General features: G+C 41.7%; 1 protein-coding gene and 1 long non-coding RNA gene across 2 annotated transcripts in view; both read left to right on the forward strand.

Annotated features, from left to right (window-relative positions):
• The first annotated feature begins 317 nt into the window (after positions 1-317).
• On the forward strand, positions 318-11,208 carry LOC311442376. The gene is made up of 4 exons (XR_014696591.1): positions 318-1,319; positions 2,469-3,290; positions 4,278-4,338; positions 10,804-11,208. It is a non-coding gene; the product is annotated as an uncharacterized lncRNA (long non-coding RNA).
• Positions 11,209-11,582: 374 nt separating this feature from the next.
• Positions 11,583-25,613, forward strand: part of SFMBT1 (Scm like with four mbt domains 1) — a 102,735-nt gene continuing 88,704 nt past the window's right edge. Inside the window, exon 1 of the mRNA XM_084531123.1 lies at positions 11,583-11,671. The gene's annotated coding sequence lies outside the window, so the exon portion shown is untranslated. The remainder of the gene's footprint in view (positions 11,672-25,613) is intronic.

Here is a 25,613-nt window from a genome sequence, read left to right on the forward strand (position 1 = left end):
GGAACATAGACCATAGGATAAATGCACGATGTATTCTTGCAAACTTACATCAGCCAACTTGCAGTAATTATGGTGTCTCAGCTGTCACTGTTGACTTTTCTTTTTTTTTTTTCTCCACCTGTTAAAGAAATTGCCAAGAAAAATATCAATGCATTGGAAATAGCTTAAGAAATTATGAAAATCCCCACCTATCATGTTTCTTTACCCATTTGCTGTTGCTTGTGGGATTACATGAGATCCAACACAAATACCTTTATTTAGTTAAATACAGTATAATTTACTTTTGTGTTCCTTTTTCAAATATAAGTCTTTTATTTATTGAAAGTTGGAATTTCCATAACCACCCTGAGAGCCTTGCTGACAAAGCAGTGTAAGCAAATTGTCTTAGAGGCACTCACTTCCTAGAAGACTGAATCAAAACAGGATTCATCAAAGGAGTTCACACAAGAAAGAGCTTTGCTCTTTCTCACATGTAGACAGTGTTTGCAATGCCCAGCTTAGATTGCTGGTTTGTATTTGAGGCAGATCAGAGCATAGGCATTGCCAATGAGGCCACTGCAGTGACAGGTGCTCTTAGCTTCAGCTTTCATACACAATTTTTGCCCAAGATTATGAAAGTTCTTGCAGTCTATATTTTGATTATAAAGAAGAGAGGTGATCCATGCGCAAACTCTGCATTTGCTATGAATTAGCCAGAACTTGCTTCGAGCTCCGTTGAATAACAACACCAAAAGTGTTCAATATCAAGACATACTGAAGCTGTGCTAATCCAGCAGACTCACCCTTGAGACTAACTTATTTAATTTCCACTGTGTTAAAAATATACTTGGGTCTCCACCTGCAAAAGTTCAGAGTGAAACTCTACTCAGAAAAGCAGTTTCCATCTCGTAGTGTATCAGGGCCAGGCATCTGGTGGTGTCAAAATGAAAATGTGACACATTGTGTTTAGCTAGACCTGAGATGAATTGTGAAAACTGCTCAAGTTTGGGAAGTTTTATATGGTTTGGGAGGAGGATGAGCTGCTGAAATGTGCAACTTAGCTCTAGCAGCCGCTGCAGATCTCAGGAATGTGTAGCGCAATGCAAGATTAACAAATCCGAGGCCTGAGAGATAAAAGGTATTAGGGGAGAATATGATGGACCCTGCAAAGCCTGAAATGCTTCTCTCTTTTTTGTGTCTGAGCGTTGGACTACTCCAATGAACCCCTGAGTAACTGGCAAACCTGTATGAAAGTCTGCAGCTGATTTGCTTCGCCCATTTGTCCACTAACAGAATCGCTCCATTAAAGGTGACTTCAAGGTGTGCAAGGTTTGACCAAGGTGACAGTTTTTAAATTTTCTTCAAATTTTGAGTATTCAACACAAGGCTGTATTTCAGACCTCAGTACATGACTAAACTCACATGTATTGAGAAAGACGGTGAATTACAGATGTTTGCAGCCTCACATGGAGAGAAAATTGCAGGATTCATTAAGCAGTAGCTGGAGGAAGCGTATATGGATGCTTCAGAGACCTCTTGTGCAAACAGACAACGCCTTAACTCATAGACTTAGTGAATTAACTTTGTCCTTCAGCAATGCCTTACTTAACTTTTTCACTGTCATCACAAATGGCACTAAAACACCCTCTGAAATTACTTTTTTTTTTTTTTCTTCTTCTTTTTTTCTTTTGTAGAATTGAGCCTAGTACCTTCTAGGACCTTCCCCCAGCTAATAATCTCTTTCAGCATCTCATTGGAATTAGTGGCTGGCCCTGTGGCTGGATTCATCTTGTAACTTCCAAAATCTGACAATTTATTTTTTTCTCGGTATTGCACCCTATTAGGTACCAGGTAGTACTTAATGGACCTGTCTGCATGCACTTGATTTTACCCCTTCATTTTTAATTTTACAAACAGCTGAGTCTAGATGGCATTTATTATAACATGAAATACCTAGTTGAGCAGGTGCAGCATCACATAGTACCTTCCTTAATAGCTGATGCATTTCCTAAATTCATTTTAAAGTTTATAAAACGTGTGAAGCAAATTAAGAGATCCAGTTGACTACAAGCTTTTCTGTCCTGAAGCATCACAGCATTGCTCACTATCAAAAAGTGCATTAGAACTTGTGACTGCCATCACATCAAATACCAATACAGTCAGTTTTACAAACCATGAAATGTCCAGGCTCACTCAGGGAGCTTTTCGTTTTCATGTTTGCTTTTCATTTACTTATGCAGAATTCATTATATTTCATATGAGGATTAGATTTTATACTAGTTAAATATATTTGACTCTACTGATGACAACTGCTATCTCTAAGTCTTTTTTTAAAGTACCCTTACGCATTAGCAATGTTCACGTCCAGCCCTGCCTTATTAATCTGTTTCCATCTTATTTCCTTGTTACCTAGTAGTTGTTGGGTATTAACGCATAAATTGATACTTTACTTTGTTCTTTTATTTTTAACCATTTGATCATTTGTCCAGGAGGCGAAAGCATGCCCCCTCTTGCCATGCAGAAAATGGGCTTCCTCAAGCATTGGCTGTCTGTATCTGTGGAAGCCCCTGGAATGGATCAGTCTTCTGAGCCAAATCTCTTACAGGGAAATGCTGTCAGCAGGATCTCCAAATCGAATTAGAAAACCTCCATGGAGGAGGGCATTTAAATAACCAGCTCTGTTGGTCCCTCAGGATGTGCTTGTCTGTGAAACCTTTCAAATGGCACAGGCCTTTGAAAGCATTCTCCGTTCTGCATGGAAAGCTGCACGAACTGGGACCATGTTATACCATGTCCTGCATGAGCCTGGTGGGGGGTTGTTTTGAGGAGAGTGGCTTCTAAACTGCTGCTTTTGAAGATTACACAGAGATCTACTGGTGCCGTATTGCACCAGTACCTTTCTGGAGCTACTAAATTGCAAATGTAAGGAATGACTGGATAAAGCCCCTGAGGCTGCTGGACACCCACGGTCCATACCCTGCATGGAGGCTGAGCTCATCTGCAGGGGCTTCTCTTGCCACACCTCAACCATGCAGCACCCAGGGCTGCCCTCTGCTCTGGTTCTTTCCCCAACTTGTAGGGATTGGAAGGGACCTCAAGAGATCATCGGGTCCAACCCTCCTGCCAAAGCAGGTTCCCTAGAGCAGGATGCACAGGTAGGCATCCAAACGGGCCTTGAATATCTCCAGAGAAGGAGACTCCACAACCTCCCTGGGCACAGGTGGTCGTTCTGAGAAGGAAGAGGCAGTCGTGTTCAAGCTTTCCCTGACCTAATTCCTGGTTACAAGGCAAAGCAGTTTCTTAACTGAAAGGTAAATGTCAAAAGATACTAGGATTCAATTATTTCTTATTTCCACATATCAAAGGGAATTAAGTGAGAGGGGTTAAGTGGATAAATGTATCAAGTATACCAGCAGTGAAAACGATATACTCTCTTTCTACAACTGTAAACAATTACCACTGTGTGATTTGGAAACTGTCAATTAGCCCTAACCACAGTGAATCAGAGCTTCTTTCTGGTGTAATGAAAATAGAGCATCTTACTGTCACATCAGTATAGATTGCATTAACCTTAATGACTCCTGTAAGGCTGAACCTTGCCTTGGCAGACAGATTGAGCCCTCTGCATTGTAAGCTTTGACTTAAACTTACCTTTGTAAAACTTTCATTGATTCTCCTCCAATCTAAACTAGAAATACAGAAATTGTCAGGTTTGAACAGACCACTGGTGCAACTAATTTGATTTTCTGTGTATAATTGTAACCAGTGATGGATGAACTCAGGGGAAAAAAAATAATAATAATAATAAATAATTCTTCCTTTGCCCCTCCCCACTACTCTTTCCCCTTTTAGCCCTCCTGTAATTTTTTTTTAATTAAGTGTGATGCAATGTCATGGAGCTTTCTTTACCCCCAGTTGATGACAAGTTTAGGTACTGAAATGGAAATATTAACAGCTCCTGTATGTTTGAACTCCCTAGTCTTACCAAAGATACTATTCCTGCTAGTGTAAATGTCAAATCTCTGTTTGGAAATAATTCTTCTGTATTCCTTGTGTTAAGTAGGTTATTCTGAGAAGTTTCCAAATTCATTGCCAGCAGCCTCCTTTTTTGTTGTTGAATGCTTCCTTTCAGTGAGAGCAAATGTAGATAGGACCATGTTGCTCCATGAGCACAACCATCTGCCACATCTCCTCTGTCATTAATTCCTGGCCAGATTTTTTTTTGGTGAATTTGATAGTAGATCCTCTTAGATTTGTCCCAGTGTAACAAAATCTAACCCCTTTTCCTTTATTTGCAGGAAATCTGTCTCTTCGTGTTGCACTTCGCCAAAATTGCTGACTCTTCATAGGAAAAAAGATGTAAGTCAGTCTCTCAGCTGGAATATTTTCTTCTTGATCTAACTGTTGGTATAGCTTTATTGATTAGCTTCTCCAAAACATCTGCTGGCTTTAGGTTCCCAACCTGTGACATATTGAAGTGATTTTGCTGGGGGGGGGGGGGGGCAGTTGCTCTGCACTTCAAAATTGAACCCATTGGGATTTCGAACTCAGCATTGCAAAATGAAAGTGCCAGAAGTTAATTACTTTTTGTATAAAAATCTGATATGGTTTCAACTTTGGAGATATATTAGTCCTACTTAGCTCATACCTTAGCTTTGTTTTAACTGACTCTCTACCAAGCTTCAGAATAGTTCAGCTATCAATACAGCAAAGACACTACTCTTGTGAACCTCATTACTGGACATTTTTTTTTCCAAAGCTCTGTTGCTGGTGTTCAGAGAATATATGTTATCAGCTTGTTTGTTTTGCACATTTGCAAAAATTTCTTTGCTTGTGAATAAGGAAAAAAAGCTCAGAAATGTTTTATTCCTGATGGCTGCAAGTACCACAACCTGCTACAGTATAGATTAGAAGGCTGCAGCTGTACTTGAATTCAAGAGGGAAAAGAGTCCTTCAAGCTGTGAAGTTAACTGGGAATCTCTGAGTAAAGCATTTTCCTTTTCTCCTGTGAAGCTGGAGCACACTGCTGGCATCTTGCCACACAGCTTTCCAAACCCAGCTATCTTTGAATAGTAGCTCCAGTGCTGGCAATGTACTGTAATATTTTTTACAATTCAAGTTTAACTACTTTTCCTATTTTTATACCTTGCATTGGTATGTGCAAAAGCTTCTCATTCAAGTGCGAAACTAAAAGATGAATGAGTAAGAACGAAGCAGGAGGTTAACCTGGCAGTTCCCAACCAAAGGGAAAATGTTTAAAAGTTGAGCCTCCTAACCTAATACGAGGATAGACGAGAAATTGCCACAAAGCCCCCACTCATGGGAAGCTGTAGGATGGGTAGAAGATTTTTTGAACAGTGACAGAAGGCCTGAGTGAACCTGAAAAACAAGTGGATTTGGGGAGAATGGATAAAAAAACAAAGGCCAAAATTGTTGCTAAAGCTTCCCTCACTGAGAACTATTAAAAATATAATTACAACGAATTAGGAGGCAAGGGTAGAGGTTAGGACAGAAGACTTCACTAAGGCTAGAACCTTTTATTTGAAATTCAACCTGTATTTAGAGCATGGATGTGTGTGCATGCACATGTGGGACTGTACCCTCTAATGTTTCCTGGCACTGCTGGAGAAGTAGATTAGAACATATTTTTCTACAGAAATGGCCTCTGTTTGCTGTCAGCAGTTGCACATCCTTACTCTGCAGGTCAAGTGTAGGGAGCTCTTCTGAGTCGGTGTTCATTTGTAAGAGAGCAGCCAGTCCCACAAGCTTGTTTTATTTAACCGCTCCGGAGGCCAGGATTCAGCAATTCAGATGTAGCATTAAATGCACGTGGCTGATTTTGCAGGGTATAGAAACTGCTTCTTGTTTGCTTGTAGTGCAGTGATGTCCTATGTATTTTGGAAAAAAAGGGAAGGTAGATGGTAACGGAATACAAAATTTGCATTAATCTCATTTATCACAGAGCCTGACCCCAGGATTATGCTGCTCCTTCACGGCATTAATAGCAGGGTTTTGAAGTTCTCAGCTTTGAACCATATATTTGTTTTCAATCTCCTGTACTCTTTCAGTCTTGTTCCTCTTCCCTTTATAGAGTAAATCAAATAGGACATATCTAAACCTTTAAAGGTTTCCAGATGTTTCTTTTATTAGGTTATTGGGAGGCAATAACTTTCAAAGGGCAGAAGAGTTTTGGTTATCTGGGGAATTTAATCAAAACAAATGTGAGTTGAAGTGTGTGTGTGGGGGGGAGGGGTGCTGCAAGAGGCCAACATCGGCTCCACACTGGGAAGCAGGAGGAGAGCAACATGTCAGGGTTAAATCCAGATTCCCCTTGTGTGGGGACCATCTTGGGCTTGGACACGTGCACTACCTACATGAGGCCAGAAAAACATGATAGGGATGCTGTGATATACATCTGACTGAAAGATGCAGCCAAAAGATTTTTTTTTTTGGCAGGCTAAAGAACATGGACATTGAGAGGAAATAAAATATAAGTTGAAAATGAGAAATAAAGTAAAAGAGGATTTTATCTTTTCCTCGTTACCTCTCTGTAGAGACAGGTTTTCTTCCAAGAGACTGCAAGAAGACTGTAACACTTCTGCTGTACATTATCTCCTTAAAAGTGTTTTAAAGGCAGAGCTCAGAGTCTGGCAGAACTTGAGGTTTTTGTATGCTTAAGAAAAGCAGCAAGGACTCAACTTGCAGTGGGGTGGCTCCAGGTTTGCTCCCAGGAGGTACTTCCCAGCTCTTCTGTTGTGTTCTCCTGGCAGGGGTGTTGCTGAGATTACTGAGGTGGTCCCACCTGAGAGGTTATGTTGCAGCATGTTTGGGTTAGCTCCTGCATGATGCATAACAAGGGGCTGCATCTTTTAGTTGTGCTTTCAAGTCTGTTGCCTTCATAAAACTTAGAATTTCTGGAGAAGAGAAGGAAAGGAAAATCAAACGCATTTCTAAGTAAAGCAGAAAGAACTTCTTGTGCTAGGGCTTTGTGTGATCTCATTGCTGTGCAAATCAAGTTGCTGTGATGTTTGCAGCTCGTATCTGAAGTTATTGGTTCTCGGCTCATGTGGATCAGAGAAATAGTGTCATGGGTTTCTGTTTCTTTATTTCTTTCCCAAATCTTTACAGTGGCCTCTGTGTTTCGCACTGTGGGATAGGAAGAGTTTACTGGTGCGTTAGCTATGGTGGTTATCATGGTTTAAGCCAGCTAACTGTGGAGTTCGGTTAGTGCAGCCATACCACATACCTCATGTGCATCACTGGGATTCCTTCTTGCTTTGTCTTCTTGGTAAATTGTGTCTCACTGCTCTTAAATTCCACTGTTCCATAGAATGTCCTCTTAGACCATTGCTTTCATCAGTCAAAACCAGGTGCATGATGGCTAACTGCCACTTGAACAGGCAAAAAACCCTGTTGCTTAAAGAGGTCTCTTTTTTTCCCTAATATGTCTTTGTACCTGTTTGCATCTTCTGCATCTTCAGTGAAGTAATCTAAGCAAAGAATGACAACATGAGCACATCATTCCCTGCCATCTCCTTTTCTTTGTCTGTAGCTCAGTGTTTGTCCTGCTCATAGTCCAATTTCTAGGCTTACAAACAATCAGAATAAAGCAGCATTTCTGTGTGGCAAACCTCTGAGGTCACTAGAAAGACAAGGAAGATAGAAACAGCTGCTTTCAGTAACTCAGAAACTCCATTCTGAATAAATGAGGTGAGGTTTACAAAGACTGAAGTTTTCTGTTTAGAGAAAAGGTTTCAAAATTAAGAGGTTAAGGTTGAAGAAAAGGTTAGCCAAGGCTTACTAGAGCTGAAGTTAAGCATTGCCTGTGCCATGTCAGCCAGCTGAGATGGATTGGTTGGGAGTTGGAGTCAAGTGGTACAGGGATCTCCCATAATTTAAACACAGTTTCTCTCCTGTGTTTGTACCCTGAAGTAGTGTCCCTGGAGGGGACACTGCAGGCCTTCTGTCTTCAGCCACTTTAGCATGTCTGAGAGGGGTAACAAGAGCTGTGTTTTAGTCCCTGCCAGCAATTAATTGCTGCTGAGCTGCTCACCTGAACTCCTACCAGCTCCCTGCTGCTTGGAGATGCTGCTGGTCCAACCCGCTGGCTGCCTGCCTGGGAGATCTCCTAATGCCACAGCTGAGTACTGCTAACAGCAAGTGTGAGGTTTTCCCATTTTCATTAGTCTGATTCTCACCTTCATAGCTGTACTAAAGAAGTACTCGCTGCAAAAATAACAGACGTTTGCGAAGAGTTTGCATTGCATCTTGTAATTTGTTAACCTCCTGAGATATTACAAAGTGTTCTGTGACTATGCAATAGCCATAAAAATCTATGAAGAAATGTGACTACCCCAGAGTCCAGCAACTTCTTTTGGGTATAAACATATTTCCATTTGCAAAATGTTTATGCAGCTCTAGACCATTTATTTGCAAGATACAGGCTGCTTCTGTAGCACCTGGAGTACCTTAACATTGGCAGCACCTGACTATAGCTGCCTGCATAATACAAAGATAACATCAAATTAAGACCTAAGTTAAGTAATTGAATTATACCACCGAAAATTTATGAAGGAAACAGATTTCAGTTACACCTGTGTGTTTGTAGATGATGAATTTTCACTTGTTAACTGTAAATGTTCACAGACAAGCTTGTGCACTCAACCAGCGAGAAAAGAGAATCAATGTCAGCCCTGAGCAGCAGCTCAGATTTCAGATATTCACAGCTTGTAAAGTCAAACTTGTGAAGTTTAATTGACCAGTAATAATTTGAGGACATAGTGATCTCTCTGTGATTCATATGCAGAGTGCAACGGGGTAATTCACTGGAAATTATTTATTCCACTTTAGAAATTACAGAACACTTGCAATGGGGCTGTGCATTTGCTAAAATCTTAACTTTTAATTTACTCACTAGCAGTACATGATGTTCAACTGGAAAAAGAGCAGCAATTAGGAACCTGCTTTCATGTAATTCCCTCCCACCATTACTCTTCGAAGTAGTTTTTAAAACGTCTGACCTGGATATCAATAAGCTCATACCTCTTGCTACAGCCACGTGTTGGTTTTTCTGTAAAGGAGAAGATTAACAAGGGATCCGTGATCTCTTTTGCCTCGGTGACTTTCAAGTACAGAGCAGAATTAACCTGTGATTCTTGCCTCTCTTTTTCTGCTTAGACCAGTGAACTAAATGCCAATTTTTCTTGCTCAACTGCCAGTGAATATTTGCTGTAGTTTTTCCTTTAGAACCTTGTCCCTTTGGCATAGCTGGGAGTTTGGCTCATCCAATTTTAGTGTCATTTTCTGTAACCTATTGCAAAGCCTTGCTCTTCTCTGTGGTTGTTTAATGTTACAACACTCTGGAAATGACAGGCAGGAATCAGGATCCGAGGGGGAAGAGGGTGGGGAAGAACTTCTGGGCAAATGAGACAATCTACAACCCCCCAAATATTGTGAGGATTGCAGTAAGAATGTAGAAAAATAGCTAAATTAAGAAAGGCAAAAGTGAAGTGAACGAAATTTAGAAGATAAGAGACATTTCAGTTCTGCTTTTAAACTTAAACTTTGATTTCATTCTAAAATCTGCATATTGTTTATGAAAATTACCGCTGGAGGAAATAAAGTCTTTTGGAGGAGTTGGTCATGACGTACAGATCCCACATGAAATACTTTATTGTCATGCACGTAATCTAGCCTCTCAGTGCCCAGATTTACCACTTTCCCAAGCCCATTGAATTAATGGCACATCAGTCAGTGTCCCTTCACCAGCCAACAGGCCAGGTACTTCTGGCCTAAGCCAGCTGGGTTGGAGAAGCTGTCCAGTGATAGAGCTGTCATGTTTGCAAATTTGGCACTCTAAATTAGATAATGTCATTAATCTTAAACTGCAGGTATCAGGCACCTGGTGAGAATGATATCCCAAAAGGTAACTGTGAACTAGCTAGTGAGACCAAAGTATTAAAAAAACATGAAACAGAACCAATTCTGACAGGTCTTCACTTCATGCCTGGGTATAGGTATAGATGCTACGCAGGCATCTATTGACTAGAGAACAGCTGCTGAGTCCAGTGACACTGCTTGAAAAACTGTCACATCCAGCCTGCAAGGCTTAGATCTTACAGGAGGACATTGGTGGCAGTGATCTTTCCTTTCAAAAGAATGGAAAGTAAGCACATGGACAGGCCTGCAGAAACAAACTGCTTACTGCTGAGTTTTGATCTTTAGGGTTTAAGTAGTTTGGTAGGCTAAGTGGGCTTTAGGCCATTAAAAACGTGAACTCAAATGTCCCTAATTAGGAGAGTTATGATGCGCAGGTTCCCCAGCCAAGGACCCGGCACTCCTGCCGCAGCATTCAGCTCTAACGTCTGCCTGATAAAGGTTAAGAACCTCTTGACACTTGAAATCTGTATCGTTTCTGTATCATTTCATAGAAGGTGCCACTAGTCCCTGGGCTGGGAGCTGAGCACAGCTGTCTGCTCTTGGCTGGTTTGCCCCTCGAGCTGGCCCGCTGCTGGTGCCCCCTCACCTCCCTGCCCAAGCAGCCCACTCTCAGCATCATCTTCAGCATCACCTCGCTGTTATGTCAGTGAGGTGATGCTGAAGAACTTTTTATGTCAGCCCTTCTACAGGTGACAAGTGACAGCTGCAGATTATAAGGAAACTTTAGTGCTTTGCCCTCTTTCAAAGCCCCTTTGTCACTTAACTGCACGCGGTCTCTTTCAGTATTTAAACAATGCAGTTTGAGGGCTTTTCTGCTTTAATACAACCTGTTTGAAATGTTAGCAGTTTTTGTTCTACGTTGAAATTATTTTCCTGTTTTTACAGGTGTAAACCATCCTGAGAGGCTTACATCTCCATTTTCAGGTCTGTCTCACATCCTAATGGGAAGACATCCTTGGGCCAGAGCCTGACCTGATTTATGCTAGCTTAAAATCTTACACAGCACAGTCCTCTCAATGTGTCTGGGCAGATAGCTTGACACCAGCCTGCATAGCAGTGGCTAAACAAAAGCTAGTGATCTGTGGAGAACTCGTCTGAGGGAAATAAAATGTCTTTTTTGAATATTTTAAAGGCAGAGTCTCCTGGTTTGCAGTTCTGCACAGGTTTATGCTGTACACTGAACGAAAGTCCTTCATCAGCCTCCAGCTATTTCCTTCACAAGAAAATTGACTGCTGGGAGCATTTTTTTTGCCTGTTGCTCCAGGTGAGATGATTGTTGACTTCTGTGGCTGCCTGGCTGAAAAACCATCAGAAAGCAAATCTTTATGGGCATCAAGATTACTAGCAATGTGAAGAGAGGCAAAATGAGTTAGATTTTATCCTTTTTGTACATCTCACCTGGGAATATTTCTTCCCATCTGTAGTGGGTTTACATGGCAAGGTTTTGGTAGCTGTGGGGCCATAGGGGTGACTTCTGCAAGAAGAATCTAGAAGCTGCCCCATGTTAGATAAGGGCCCTGCCGCTGGCCAGAGCCGGGCCAAAAAGTAACATTGTTTGCACCTCTGTGAGAGCATATTTAAGACAGGGAAAAAAAATCTTGGAGACAGCAGCTGGGAGAGAGAGAGGAGTGAGAAACAGCCTTGCACACGCCAAGGCCAGTGAAGAAGGAGGCTGCCGCCTGTGGAGGATCCCCGCAGGAGCAGGCCCCGGGCCAGAGCTGCAGCCCGTGGAGAGGAGCCCACGCAGGAGCAGGTAACCTGGCAGGAGCTGCTGCCTGTGGGGGACCCAAGTTGGAGCGGTTTGCTCCTGAGGGATGGACCCTGTGGTACGGAGCAATATCTGGAGCAGTTCTTGAAGAGCTGCTGCCTGTGGGCAGCCCACGCAGGATCAGTTGGGGAAGGACGGCATCCCGTGGGAGGGACCCCATGGGGAGCAGGGGCTGAGAGTGACCGAGGAGCAGCAGAGACAAAGTGCTATAGACTGACCATAACCCCCATTCCTCTGTTCCTCTGTGCCTCTCAGGGGGAGGAGATGGAAGAGGGTGGATGAGGGGAAGGCGTTTTTTGTTTCTTTCCTTTGTTTCTCACTTCCCTAGCTTGTTAGTAATAGACAATAAATCTTACTATCTCCCTACTCTGAGTCTGTTTTGCCCATCCCAATAATTGTTGAGCAGTCTCCCCATCCTTATCTCAACCCTTGAGCTCTTTCTGTCATATTTTCTCCCCGTTTCCCTTTGAGGAGGGGGAGTGAGAGAGCGGCCATGGCAGAACTAGGCTGCCCACCAGAGTAAAGCCACCACACCATCTGTTCTTGTTTTTTTTCTTCTGGAGTGGACATGGGGACATGGTTGTCTTCCTCGACATCAGCCTTGCACCCCATCCTGCACCTGATCAGGGAAGAAGAGCTGCTGCAGACAGCTATCTGTTCAGCCCAGTCTAGACTTCAGGGGCCACAACCAAACTAATTACACAGATACCTTTGTCTTTGCCCTCGCTGTCGAGAAAGGCTGAGTGATGTACGCTCAGTGGTGGCAACAGCATTTATACATGTGTTTCATTGTACTCCAGTACCTTAGTTTCCATGGCTACCACAGAAATTGCAGGTTTGCTATACAAATTGGTAGGAGAGATTCAGAACACCAGCCCATATGCTGCAGCCTCCTGAACCTCATTCTCCTCTTCTGGGCTCAGACGTGCTTCCCTCTATCAGGGGCTGCAGCGTTGGTCTCCACCAGGTGCAGCAAGTCTTTGCCACTGCTGGGCCGCTTCTCAGGAGATCAGTGCTCAGACCAGCTTGCTCCCTTGTGCTACTCTCAGTTGTCAGGGAAGATGATCTGTATCTTGATGTACAGCCGAAGTGCCTGGGGGGATGTTTTGTCCCTTGTGGTTTGTTATTCTGCCACTCCCTGGGTGTCAAGCAAGTGAGTGAAGGCATATTTTAGCGTGTGATCATGGAGCTTTATGCAGAAAGACTGCAGGTAGGACACAAAGCCAGCCTGAATGGGTAAAACAAAGCCCATCCAGGCTAGTACCTGGTAGGATTGGAGACTGGCATAAGGGTCCACCGGGAAGATTACAGCAATGCAGAAGCATCAGAAATATTCCTGTTGTGTCCAGGTACCCACAGCTCTGCTTTCCTGAGCCAAAGATGGTATCTGTGTGTTTATTTGCTTAGTGATTTTTTTCTATTAATTTTCCTAGTTGTTTTTGAATTCATATCAAATTTAACCTCTGCAACAGCCCAGAAATAGGCTCCACAGCTTAACTATGCACTGGTTGAAGAAAACCTTCCTCTTGTTTGAGTTGAAGCTGCTTATTTTATCTGATGCCCCTGACGACTGGTATTAGCAGCAATTATTGTCCACTTACCTTCTCCCTGACACATACAGGTGTGTAGCCCTCTACTAAATCACCCCCCTCAGTCACCTCTTTCTCAGCATTAGCAGTCCTAGTCCATGTAGTCAGTCAGTCATCAACCAGAGGCCATTTCATAACTTTGATTATTGCCCATCTTCATGTCCTTTGCAGCTCAAGTAAATGATTTCTGAAAGGGATGGGGACCAGAATGGCTCATGGTTGATACAGGCACTTTGTGGATGTCCCATTGCTTTCCTATTAAATCCCGATGTCTGGATAGTTCCTGAGCACTGAGCTGGTACTAACTGTGAGAATACCAACATTTTTTCAGTGGTAGTTAGAAAGGCAAAGCCCATCACTCTGTGTGCTGACACAGCTGTCTGCTCTGGGGAGCCTGCCAAACTCCTTCCTTGGCAGCAGCCTGTCCACTGGCATCTCTTGTTCAATGGGGTGAAGAAGACAGCTGCTTCTGGAGCTGAGGTGACCTCCTCAGCCATGAGATGAGGCCATCCTTCGGACCTCCATCCTTCATCCTCAGCAGACATTTTAATTAATTGTTTGAGGTGCCTTCCCTGAAGTGACTTGTATCAATGTGATCTTGCTTGTCCTTCCCCGACTGTCTGGGGAGGCAGGGGGAGATTCTGGGTTCCTCTTGTGTAGCAGTGATGCTTTAATTGCCCATCCAGATATATTTAAGTGGCAGTTCTGCACTGTGGACTACTTTGGTGGTCCTCCTGCTCTGCCATCACACAATACTTTGCCTGGCCCATTCATCTGCACATCATCTGCTTTTCTGGAGATGGGAGCCTTACTCCCACCTTCCCACTCAAAAGCTGCAGCCAGGGATCAGGATGTTTGCAGAAAGTGGCATTCTGCACCTGAGTAGTGGCCATACAAGATGTTCATTTGACAGACCAAGGAGAGAGCTCACAGGAGGCTCTGAGAGTGAGATATCGCAAAACCTTTGTAGATGCTATGCCTACAGAAGTGGTGGGGTAGGATGCAGCTAGGAAAGCACAGAACACGAATCTGAAAGTGATGGCAGATCCTCAGACCAGAAACGCTGTCCCTGATTTAGCCCAGCTTAAATTTTAGGCAAGCTGTTGACCATCATTTATCTGAAGCGGAAGATTTACTGAAGCAGGCAGTTCTGTTGTTCTTTTAAAATTGTCCTGGTGTAGCTAGTTATAAAAAATTGCATGGGACAGTGATTCCAAAAGTGATCTACTCCTGTTACGGACTATGGTACTGACAGAACGTGGTCAGAAAACACAGACACCATACCCTGAAATCACCACGCTGCTTACAGTGCGTGCATTATGCCTGGTACATTCAGCCAACCAACAAGTGTGTTTATTTGGTGATAATCAAATCAACAGAGTGTGTTATTACATATGTGTGTGTGTTATTGCAGTTATTAAATAGCCTTTCTAAGGTTCATAAAAAAGCCAGTTTTAAGTAGCATTTTGCACTATACCACCATGAAAAAGAGTCTGTGAGGATTTTTAAAAGGTCTGTTAGCAGTGCACCACTTTAGCTAAGCATTGTAATTTTGTAAATGAACTCAAAAAATAATGAATAAAACATGAAATAGATGAAGCAAGATGAATAGAGTGCTAGAAGAAGATCCAAAATCTGTTTTGGCTAATGCTTGTAACATTAATTCTGCAGAACTGCCTTCTTCACACACTACTAGCTGAAAGTGCCACATCCATTCAAATACCTACACTGCTGTAGAAAAGTTTCTTCTACATTTTCATCTTTTACCAACCTGAAATTGGAGAGGAGTGACCATGAAGGATGCCTTATAGGATTCTAGCATCTAAACAAATTTAACTCTGCCCCGTGAAGTCACACAGCATGTGTTTTAGGTAGTTGAAGATTTTGTTGCCAGATCAAAATAAATCCATGCTAGAGATGTGGGAGTTTTAACATTTTCTTATTCTTATGGTGGATCTACATGTAAGTATCTTTGCAACAATTAATGCTTTTATTTCATGTTATATTTTTATTTTATTTTAAGTGATATGTTAATTCCAACTTGCATCGCTTACATTTGCACTGTAAATAACATAATTTCAGTTTCAGTTGTCTAGAACATTTTCTCATAGCCTTTATGATACTGTTCTTTGTGTTTTTGCTTAATTTTGTGTATTCTGACTAAATGTGTTGAAACAGAACAATAATGTGGAATATTTCTAATGGTTTTATAATAACAATATTGACATAAATTTTGAGAAGCAAGCATATCAGCTTTCTGTTTCCCAAGATTAAGAGCATCACCAGATTTATGTGCTAGCATTACTGCTCCCTGCCCTAATAATGTGTTTTGTGAGTTTGCCCTCCAAGTTTAATGGAGGACAGTGCTAGCAATCTGGAAAAACTGGCAACGTTACTCATTATAAAATGCCTATTTACATATATTAAATATGCCTTGCTAAAGTCTAACGACTAGATGTCCCCGAACAGCCCAACAGCACTGAACCTCTCAGGTGCCCACACAGCACTCTGCCCATCTCTGCTGGTTGGCTAGGTTAATTTATGCAGCTGAGTCAGCTGATAATCACTGCAAACAAAATAGATCCAGATGCTTACTGTAGTGCACTGAGTTCTTTGGACAGGGACATTTACCATCACTATAGAAAATAATGAAGCATCAAGTCAGGCAAAAGGCCCATCTACTACAATATCTGTCTCCACCAGTGGCCTGTAGCAAATGTCAGGGAAACAGCATAAAGACAGGACATGCGTACAGGGGTGCTACTTAAAATACTCTTGCAGTCTTCATTGATCTGCAGCATAAATGTTTCCTAAGCCAGTGATGGTGCCTGTTTTGCACAGCCTCGACTGAGTTTTCTTCCTTTTATCACCCCAATAAGTTTAGAATCCCCATGAATGCTTGCATTTACAGCCTTCTGTGGCAAGGAGGTCCCTTGATGAGGGAAGGATCATCATCCATTTCACACTGCTTGTCTGCCTGAAGTAGTAGTTCTAGGGGAGGGATTACAAGGTGGAATGTGTAGAGCAACTCTTGTCAAACCTCTGCCTCAGAGCTTCTCTTTGGGCTGCTCTCAGAGGCACGCAAAGGAGATTTCCACAAGGCAAGCTTTGAATGCAGTCATAACTCATGTTCAGTGGGCAAAATGCAGCTGGAAAGCAAAAAATGAAGGTTTTGGATGAGCTTTAGTCTCCTGAACTGTATTTTATCTCCTCTGTGTATTTGCAGCTTAGCTTGCTTAAAAAATAAGTGCTCTTGTGGTGGTGGTGTTTGAAACAACTCATCTTCCATCATTTGAAAAATGATGTGAATGTTGGAGTAGGGCTGGACAGAGAACAACACATAAGAAAATTCAGAGCATCTTTGAAATCCAGGTTTTCTTCAACATGTTATGCTGTGGGGACTGAACTGCTGCTGTATGTTAAATCATTTTTGGATGCTGGTAGTTTCTTCAGCAGTTGCCACTCTCCTCTGGCAACTCCTGCCTGCCTTACTCTTGCATGTTGATCCCTGTTATAATTTATCGTTGTTACATCTGCCCCATTCTGTACTCTGATTAATTTAGAATCCTATTAGCCACAGTTGGCTGTCAGACAAAGGAAATGCCTGATCTTATTTTCAATATAAGACATGCCCTCTGCTCTGCTGCACGCCAGAACATTTCCAAGGAGCGATAAGGCTGCAGCTTTGATAGGATTCCTATGTTTCTCCGAGGATTTCTTGAAAATGTGGCAGCTTGGTAGTTGAATATTAGATTTTTAAATTGCACAGTGCAGTGTTGATGTATGGTCTGCAACATACAAAGAAATTCTTGAAGAGCTGTCCGCAACCCTTCCTCCCCTGCAGGCACCATTCACCATCCAGTGATGCTGCAGCAGCAGGAGGACCTGGCAAAAGCCACTGCTTTGATCCGTGAACACAGCCATGCCAATGGCAACTGCGTCCTGTTTCAGGATAAACACGAAGTTTGGCAGTCCTTTGAGAAATACTGACACAGCCTGAATTGAATGTGCTCCGTGTCTTTTTCTCTTGTTGTTGAAAGAGCAGGATGTCTGTAGAGCATTTTCTCAAGGACTACATGCTGTATGCTCCCTTCAGCACTTCTCATAAAGCCCAGGGGCCTTGCACAGCATTCCAGAGATTGCTTATACATGTCGCCTTCACCTAGATATCCAGTCATGTTCCTGTAGGGATTACAAGTCCTTACTCATCAAATGGTATTTTAAATGCAACATGATTTGCTTTTTCTTGTTGAAGATGCTTGGCAAATCTTCAGAATCTCTGCTTACTTGTTATTGTGTTAATATTTGCTGTTTTCCTTCAAAAGACAGTGTGTCTTCTGCAATCTTCCCATGAAATCAGGCTGCTTAACAGCTTAAAGTCTTTAAAACTGTGGGTCTAATTTGGTCTCTTGGACCATTTGATGCTTTCTACTAAGCAGTAATAAAACGAGAAGACAAGTTCATTTATTTATTTATTTATTTTTTAATGTTTGCTCCTTAACTGTGCATCCCTCAGGCTGGGTTCAGCTAATCTCTGGGTTTCAGCATCAAATGTTATGGTATTTATCTGTAAAACTCATTTTGTACTACACAACACTCTCACTTGAAAAAAATCCCCAAACCAAAAACTTTTCATACTAGACACTGTCATTTTCCTCTACCAAAGAAAAAAGTGGTTTCAGACCACTAAGCAGCTGCAAAGTTTTCTATAGACCTTATTTCTCTGGTATTAGCTGAATTGTGCATTGTACTTTACAGAAACAGAAAGAAAGCCTGCTTCTAAAGCAGGTGTCTGCAGAGGCTGTAAATGTCAGTCAGTCCTCTCCAGATCAAAAATTAATTGTGCACCCACCATGAGGAAGCTAGCAGGTTGAAGCACTTGTAATATTGTGCTCTGTCAGGTTATTGCGTTTTCACCTCAGGAAATTCAGCTTCAAATGCCACGTAAACCACCTTTGCTGGTCACTCCGGAGCATGTAGGCAATATACACAAAATGTTAGTAAAAATACATCAAGCACCCCCCACTGGCAGCTGTTTAATTACCAATCGTTTGCTGCTAGCATAGAGGAACAGCATGTGGTCCTCTTGGTGCTTCATTAGTGCCGTCCAATTTTGGCTATGTCAAGGTTTATTTTGTGGTCAGCCCTTTGAAAACAGATACATCAAATGTAATAAAAATATGACCTGTAGTGGTAGAGCTGTCAGGGTAGCAAATAATGCGTTACTGAAGTGAGACCTTTCAGCCTAGTTTTCACATGCTTATTGTTTCTTTTTGTCGTTGTTTTGAACTGTTTTGAGGAAAAGAAGGTGTTTTTTTTTTTTGAGAATTTTTACCTTGTATTGTTCTTCAACAGAGCATTATGCGCAGCGCTGTGAGTCGCTCTGTTACGACGGGCCTGCAGGGGATTCAAGGTGTGCACAAAGGTTTAATCCCTCTTCTTTCATCCACAACACAGCTCCCCAGCTTATTTGGCCCCTCAGTCATCCCAAAGGGTAGTGAGCACCAAAGCGCACTGCAGAAATGCAATCTCTGCAGCTGCTTGAAGAGGGGAAAGCATCAGCTCTGCTGCTGCCTTCTCCTCCTTTAATTTAGGGCTCCACTCTGGGCAGTTGTTTAAATGACCAGATCCCATTCTATGTTCAGAGAGAATGCAATTAAACCGAGGGACTCCTTAAATAAAAATCTCACTGAAGTGTCTAATACATTCTTGGGCCTCTTCTGCCATCACATTTTTTGGTTTTCCTTGCTCAGCATGATAATCACAACAGCTCCTGGATTTATAGACTGGAAGGGGATTAACACATGCACAACACTGTCTTTCAGAAGGTGCAATTTATGTTTATCTTCCTCCTGCTGCTAGTCCCATCTATTGATTTCCCGCTGCTGACTTTTTACCTAAGTCTCGCTGCAGAGGGAAACTTCAGTCAAATAAAAGGTCCACACCTGCTCCTCCCGAAGGGCTCAAGGTTCTTTAAATCTGCTTCAGAGAGAGGACTGGGGTTCTGTGATGGAGTCGAGATCATTCTGCAGACTCCCACATGGTCAGCCTTGTTTTTCCTGTCATGGGCACTTAACGAGGCCGGCAGTCAAGCAAGTTAGATGCTTTGTTTTTGGGGTTGGATCTCTTCTGAGCTGCCTCTTCTATGTTTTGCTGGGGAGGCACTGGGTGCATGGTAAGGTATTCAATTTCCAGGAAACAGCCATGTGTCACTTGATAAGCACTGTGATCTCCAGCTCCAGATTTTTTTCTGCTTTTTCTATTTTTTCTTGAATAGCTGACCCTCCATTTTTGTTCCATCATGCTGTTTGCTAGGTAGATACTATGTGCTGTCAGCCAGACCAGGTCACCAACAGCTTCAGTCAGCTTTATTCATTTATCTTGTCATCTTTCCAGCCAAGCCCCATGAATAATTGTCATGATGCCATAACAATATTGGTTCTACAGCTTGGTTTTACTCAAAATTGCTTTAAAGAAATGTGATTCTCTGGCTTTCTTATTCCCTCAGCTAGTTTAGATTCTGGATATGCCAAATGCTACATACTCACTTTTTAAAATTCTGCTTGGTGAGTTTTCTGGACCCAGTGCTGGCATACATGTTTAGCACTAATTAAGTAGGGATCATGAAATAAAGCTATTTGTATAATCCAGAGAAAAAATATTCAGGTGGGGTTTTATACCCTGCTTTTTCATGAAGAATGTGGACTCTGTGAAATAAAGCATTTGTGGGAAGATACAGGTTTTGAAGAATAATTTATTAGATCCCATTCTTACTAAACCTGGAAAGTAGGATCAATCTCCTGAGTATCCGGCTGCTGGTATTTAAGGTGAAAGTCTCAGGTTCAATTTCCTCTTTCTGCAAAGCAGACCAGGAACTTGAATCCAGATTCTTTGCACATGCAACTTGTGTTCTAATAATGGTGTAGCTGTTGGAGACACACCAGTCTTTTATAGCCTTATTTTGCATAGTCTATTTTGGAAGAACTTGCGATTTTTTTTAATTTTTTTTTTTTTTCCTAAAGGAGACCGGGGGCAAAGTATTCCCAAAACTCAAAAATTTGTGCAGAGGAAAGCATTTTACTGCCGTGCTATAGAACAGACTTTAAAGTGGATAGCATAGATATAGCAATGGTGTTTGCAACTCTAAAATACAAATCTGTAGCTTTCCTTATCATTTCATGCTTTCACTGCACAAAACTCATATTTTCTACAGCTTTTAAAGAAAAGCTTTGCTTGTCACTGCAGCAGGAACAGCCAAATCTTGTACTATGGTCTAAAAATATCCGTACCAAGCTCTAACAACCAAGTTGAAAGGTTAATTGTCCCTTCTATGCTCAAATATAGGATTATTGATTAGGAATACTTGTTTAAAAACAAGATTTTTCCATACTCCTAAGCTTTACTGCCCATATATTGCCAAAGGCAATGCTGGAGCCCAGCTAGTTGGGTCTGCTTTCAAGAAGCAGTAGCTCTGAACTCCGCTCATCAGTACAAATTCATTAACTGAGGTGATCTTGGTTTGTAGTGAATAGCACATGTATATCCAGCATTATGTTCCAATCTTACTTTGGCAATATGCTGATTTTAATGGCTTGAAATCTTGTTTTAATCTTGTTACAACTGAGATATAAGAAATGCAATCTATAATACTTTTATTTTGCTGTGTCTACTAAATTGCTAACTCTGTACTTTAAAAATATTCCTATACATGAGGTTATTACTGTCATCTATATACAATATGAACAGGATACATATACCTTAAAGATGTAATTAGTCACCTACTCTTTTTTTTCCCATCTTTTATAATGAAAGCAAATTCTCATTTTCTTTTCTGCCTCTTCTCCCAAATTCAACTTGGCAGACAAAGAATCACCACAGGAAATAATGCCAAGCACTTTCTCTGGGGATTCCTTTGCCTTGGCTGCTGACTTGTAAATTTTTTCCTAGTTTAAGGTTCAATTGAAAAATGCCACTCATTTGTAGTCTGCTAAGTTTAAGAAGCAGAAAAATGCAAGGTGAGGAGGAAAAGCACTATCCAAATCAAGTCATTAAATTCCACCTATTCAAGAAGTCATGGTATCTTTTCTGAGATATTTGCTCTGTTATATTCCTCATGGAGGAGACAAACGCCTCAGTTAAGCCAGCTGTCAGGTTTAGTGGGGCTGAGCAGTATATTACCCTCCCTGCCCAGCGGCACACTAGTAACTTCAGAGCTCTGCCGCAGATAATGTATAAATGGTGCCTTGTTAAAGTGTTAGCCTCACATCTAGAGATATCAGCATCTCTCAGTGCCTGGCGTATTTCCTAAAAGTTTACAGCAGCCAATTCAACTGCTTGCATAAAAATTAGCGCAGGGACATTAGCATGGTTGCTAATATAGTGAGTTTGAAACTGTCTGTGAAGCAGTCAGACATAGTTGCATTCTATGTCCTAGTTACGTTCTTCTTCCTTCCCTCCAAATACTCTAGCTATAGAGATGAAAGTTTTCATTTGTGCTTTTGAATCAGGGAGTTCATGAAGGTAGACACAATGACATATTTCTGACTCTGATGGGGAACAAACAGATGTGCTTTCCAGATCTAAGTCCATCTGTTTGGGAACTGTGACAGAGCCACCAAGGATGGGCAGCATCGTGCTCACCACAGCCTTGTTTCCCAAGCAATCCAGCATCCCTCGAAGGACTTCTCCTAAGCAAGCACAGGCTGGTGAACCTTGTAGTGTGATTCAAAATTGCCACCACCTAGGACAGTCATGAATATTAAAGTACACTCTAAAATGATTATATGGAGGTTGCCCCGCCTTGCTGAGTAAATGAGATTTTCCTCTGTATTCAGTCTTTTGGGTGACATAGATTTGTAGTGGTGTTTTGGTTTTGTTAGTACCGAAGAGTCAACACAGGTCAGTGAGCAAACTGAATTGTCTTCTGTCTGCGTGAAACAGAATTGCTGGTTACGTCTTAATCAGCAGCGAGCCTGGGGTGCCAGAAAAACCCTTCTCAGCCCAGTCTGTCTTAGCGGCATGAGCCAAGGAACTTTCTGGGTGCTGGCACACAGGATGCTCACAGCAAACAGCCCTTGGGGAAGAGCCAGTGCTCCTTGGTTTGCCCAACATGTGCAGAACCACTTTGCGCAGTGAAAGGGAACAAATTTTTTTTTTTCATTTTTATGTTCTCTAGCAGACATCAAAATTGGTTTCCTGAGATTAGCGCAGTATATAATTTTAACTCGTTTTGTATAGCTCTACTCTTTTTTTGCACAGGAAGTTTTTTTTTTTCTCATCTCTAGCTTGATATGCTTTGGCAAAAGCAATTTTATTCTTTTATCAGCAGCAGCTTGGGATGGGCATAATATTTACAAATGATGCCATGAACAAGTTATGCAAATCATCCAAATGAGAACCAGTAAGCTTTTATATCCTGCCAAACAATCGTGTATTGTAGAAATGCCATGTTTTACAGTCAATTTGAGAAATGTTTTAGAGACTTTAAAACATTAGTGCCCTATTTTTCATATTGCTCAACATATCCAACAGGATTCATTAGTACCACCAGTCCAACAATACAACCTTTGGAATAAGAAGAAAAAAATAACCATAATAGATTTTAGAAACCTAAGTGACTTTGAAAAGCTTCTTGGAACTTCATAATACTGTCATTTTTTTAAAGATCTTGTCTAAAATTGAAAACCTGTATGAATGTAAAGAGGCAATCTGTGCCTTTCTACTAGTATAAAAATACACTTTCCTAGTGCATGTAAATGAGCCATTATAAAATAAATCAGCAAAAAGTAATGGATTCTCTTAACATATTAAGCTCTCCAAAGGGCTCATCTACACTGCAGAATTTACTGGTGACTGAGATGAGAGCTGAGCTAAGGATCAGTGACATTAACAGTGATTTTTAACATCATCCCAAATTCCTTTTGATGATGTCCTGAAGGGTATCAGTTTTAGGAGGTTCTGGTTACCCAAAATAGTGTTCACAGGAGGCAAATAGCCGAGCAAGGTTTGCAATTCCCCCCTTTCCCAATTCACTGTTGGGCTATGGATGAAACACAGATTGTCAACTTCTGTTCTACCACTAGCTCGTTTTCGAGCAATTTACCTAAATTTGAAGACACCATTTTCTTATTTGTAAGTTTTTATTTTTCCAGTTCTCAATTAAATTATTGAATTTAAAAATAGGACAAGTTTCCCCTTGAGAAGAAATTTGCTGATCACGACAGTAATCCACAAAACTATCCTCCCTGAGATGAAGGTGGTAACAGAGACATCTTGGAGGGTTGGGGGAAATGGGAGCAAATATTTAATTTGTAGGTAATGAAAGATTTGTGGGAACTCAAAAATAATAACTTTTTATGCATTTCAGCGTGTGTTTTTTGTTTTTTCAATCAAAAATCTGTATGTGCCACAGTATATACCAAATCCTTACATCAGCTTTCCACTTTCTCTGCAAACAGATAATAGAAAGGGCTGTATTTTAAAGGCATTCAAAGTCTTCATCTTCCCATCAGTTTTGGTTAAAAAGTTATAGGGTATCCATACTTCTTTTGTGGTGTTTTTATTCAAGTTTTTGTACTGAGCCCCATTGCCTTCACTTGAGTAAAGCAGAGTGTGTGTGTCCTTTTCTTAGCAGTGAACTATTTGTTGCTGGACAAGGGCAGAGATGGTGATTTGTCTACCCTTGCCTTTCCAACATGTCTGTTTTGTGAGGGCATGCATTAATTTTGTTTTGTTTAAAACCGTGACTGAAGTGCCCATGCTCACTTGCTGAGCTGGATGAAGCCCAGCTGGGCTGGGACAAGAGGGAACATATGTGAGGGAAAAAATAAATATATAGTGTTAAGTATGAGGCACAGAGGAGGGTTAAGTATGAGGCACACATGAGGGGTGCCTGTACATGAAGTAAAAAAGTATCAGGAAAAATGTGTGTGAGGTGACAGGAGCTGTGAGGCGGTCATGTTGGGGCAGCCATGTTGAGTGCTGTGGTGGCACCCCACACGTTCTGGAACCTTCTCTTGAGCCCAGCCCAGAGCTGGGTGGCTCAGGCTGGGTCCTTGCTCAAGGCTGCTTACTTGGCCCCGGCTGCTGTCCCCAGCTCGGCAGAGACACGGGGTGGTGAAGAGTCCCTTGAGAGGCAGCTGGGCACCCGGGGCAGACGTCTGCTGGGAGAAACCCCAGCTGAGGCCCTGCGGCTGGGGTAAACTTCACATTGCAGTCAAAACATTTCCCTTCAGCTTGGAGCACCAACGGGTTTAGTGAGGTGTGGAAAGGTGAGACCATATTGTCTTTGGGATTTTATTACTGTAATAGAGAGATGAAATTACCAGTTTTCTCCTCCCTTGAGGGGTGTACAATCCTGAATACTGCTGGCTGCAGACCGAGGGTCGCACACTACCTGTGCAGTGAACAATTACAGATAATTTCTGTGGCGACGTGCCTTAGGAATGATTTATTTCTACACAAATTGAGTTTGGTACCATGTGATACTACATGAAGATATTGAAAATGGTACCTCTCTGTAGTCTGAGGGACTGCAGGGCCTCTCCTGCAGCATCTCCTGCCCTGAGAAACGTTCTCAGATGACTGCACAGGGGTCTTATTCCCAGTCCAACCTGACATCTACCACTACACCTCCTGTGTAAGCTAATACCAACATCATATTTGCAATAATTCTTCAGACCTTATGGTTGAGATGGCGTTAAAATGATGCCACTTTTACGAATCACCCTATATGTTTTTGGCATTGAGAAAGTAACTATTATACCTAATTCTGCTGGCAACTTTGTTATATTATGAACTATTTTCCCAGTTCTGTGGCATATACCGATATATGTTGTGCATGTTCCAGAGACAGAAAAGGATGATGAATGGGTAATATGTGGCCAGCTTTCTGCTTCTGTTGATAAGTGACTGATAAAGCTGACAAGTAGCTAGATTAAGTAAACAGAGCCTATATAACTCATTCGAAGTGAGTAACTGTTTACAAATTATCAATTGCTATCTGCAAAATTTTCAATTAGGAATGATGGATCCCATTCCTGTGTAGAAATAATAGGCCAGTGATTATGTGTATCAGGTATGTGAACAGTAAAATCAGCCATCTGACTGTGCTCATATCCAGGACAGGAATTGTCAAGAAACAGGAGAGAAACAAATGCTCTTTGGGCCAACTGCAGTAATTTTGACTCGAACAAGAATCTGAATACAGCAAAGGCTTCAGGATTTGACTCCTAAATACAATCAGAATAATTTGTGGGCTTTTTTTAGAAGCTATTTTAACTAGTTACTACTCAAGGAACCATTTCCATTTCATTCCCATAAGTAGTGTTTGCAGAAAA

This window comes from Aythya ferina (genome assembly GCF_964211825.1).
Source record: "Aythya ferina genome assembly, chromosome: 10".
In the NCBI taxonomy this organism is placed as follows: domain Eukaryota; kingdom Metazoa; phylum Chordata; class Aves; order Anseriformes; family Anatidae; genus Aythya; species Aythya ferina.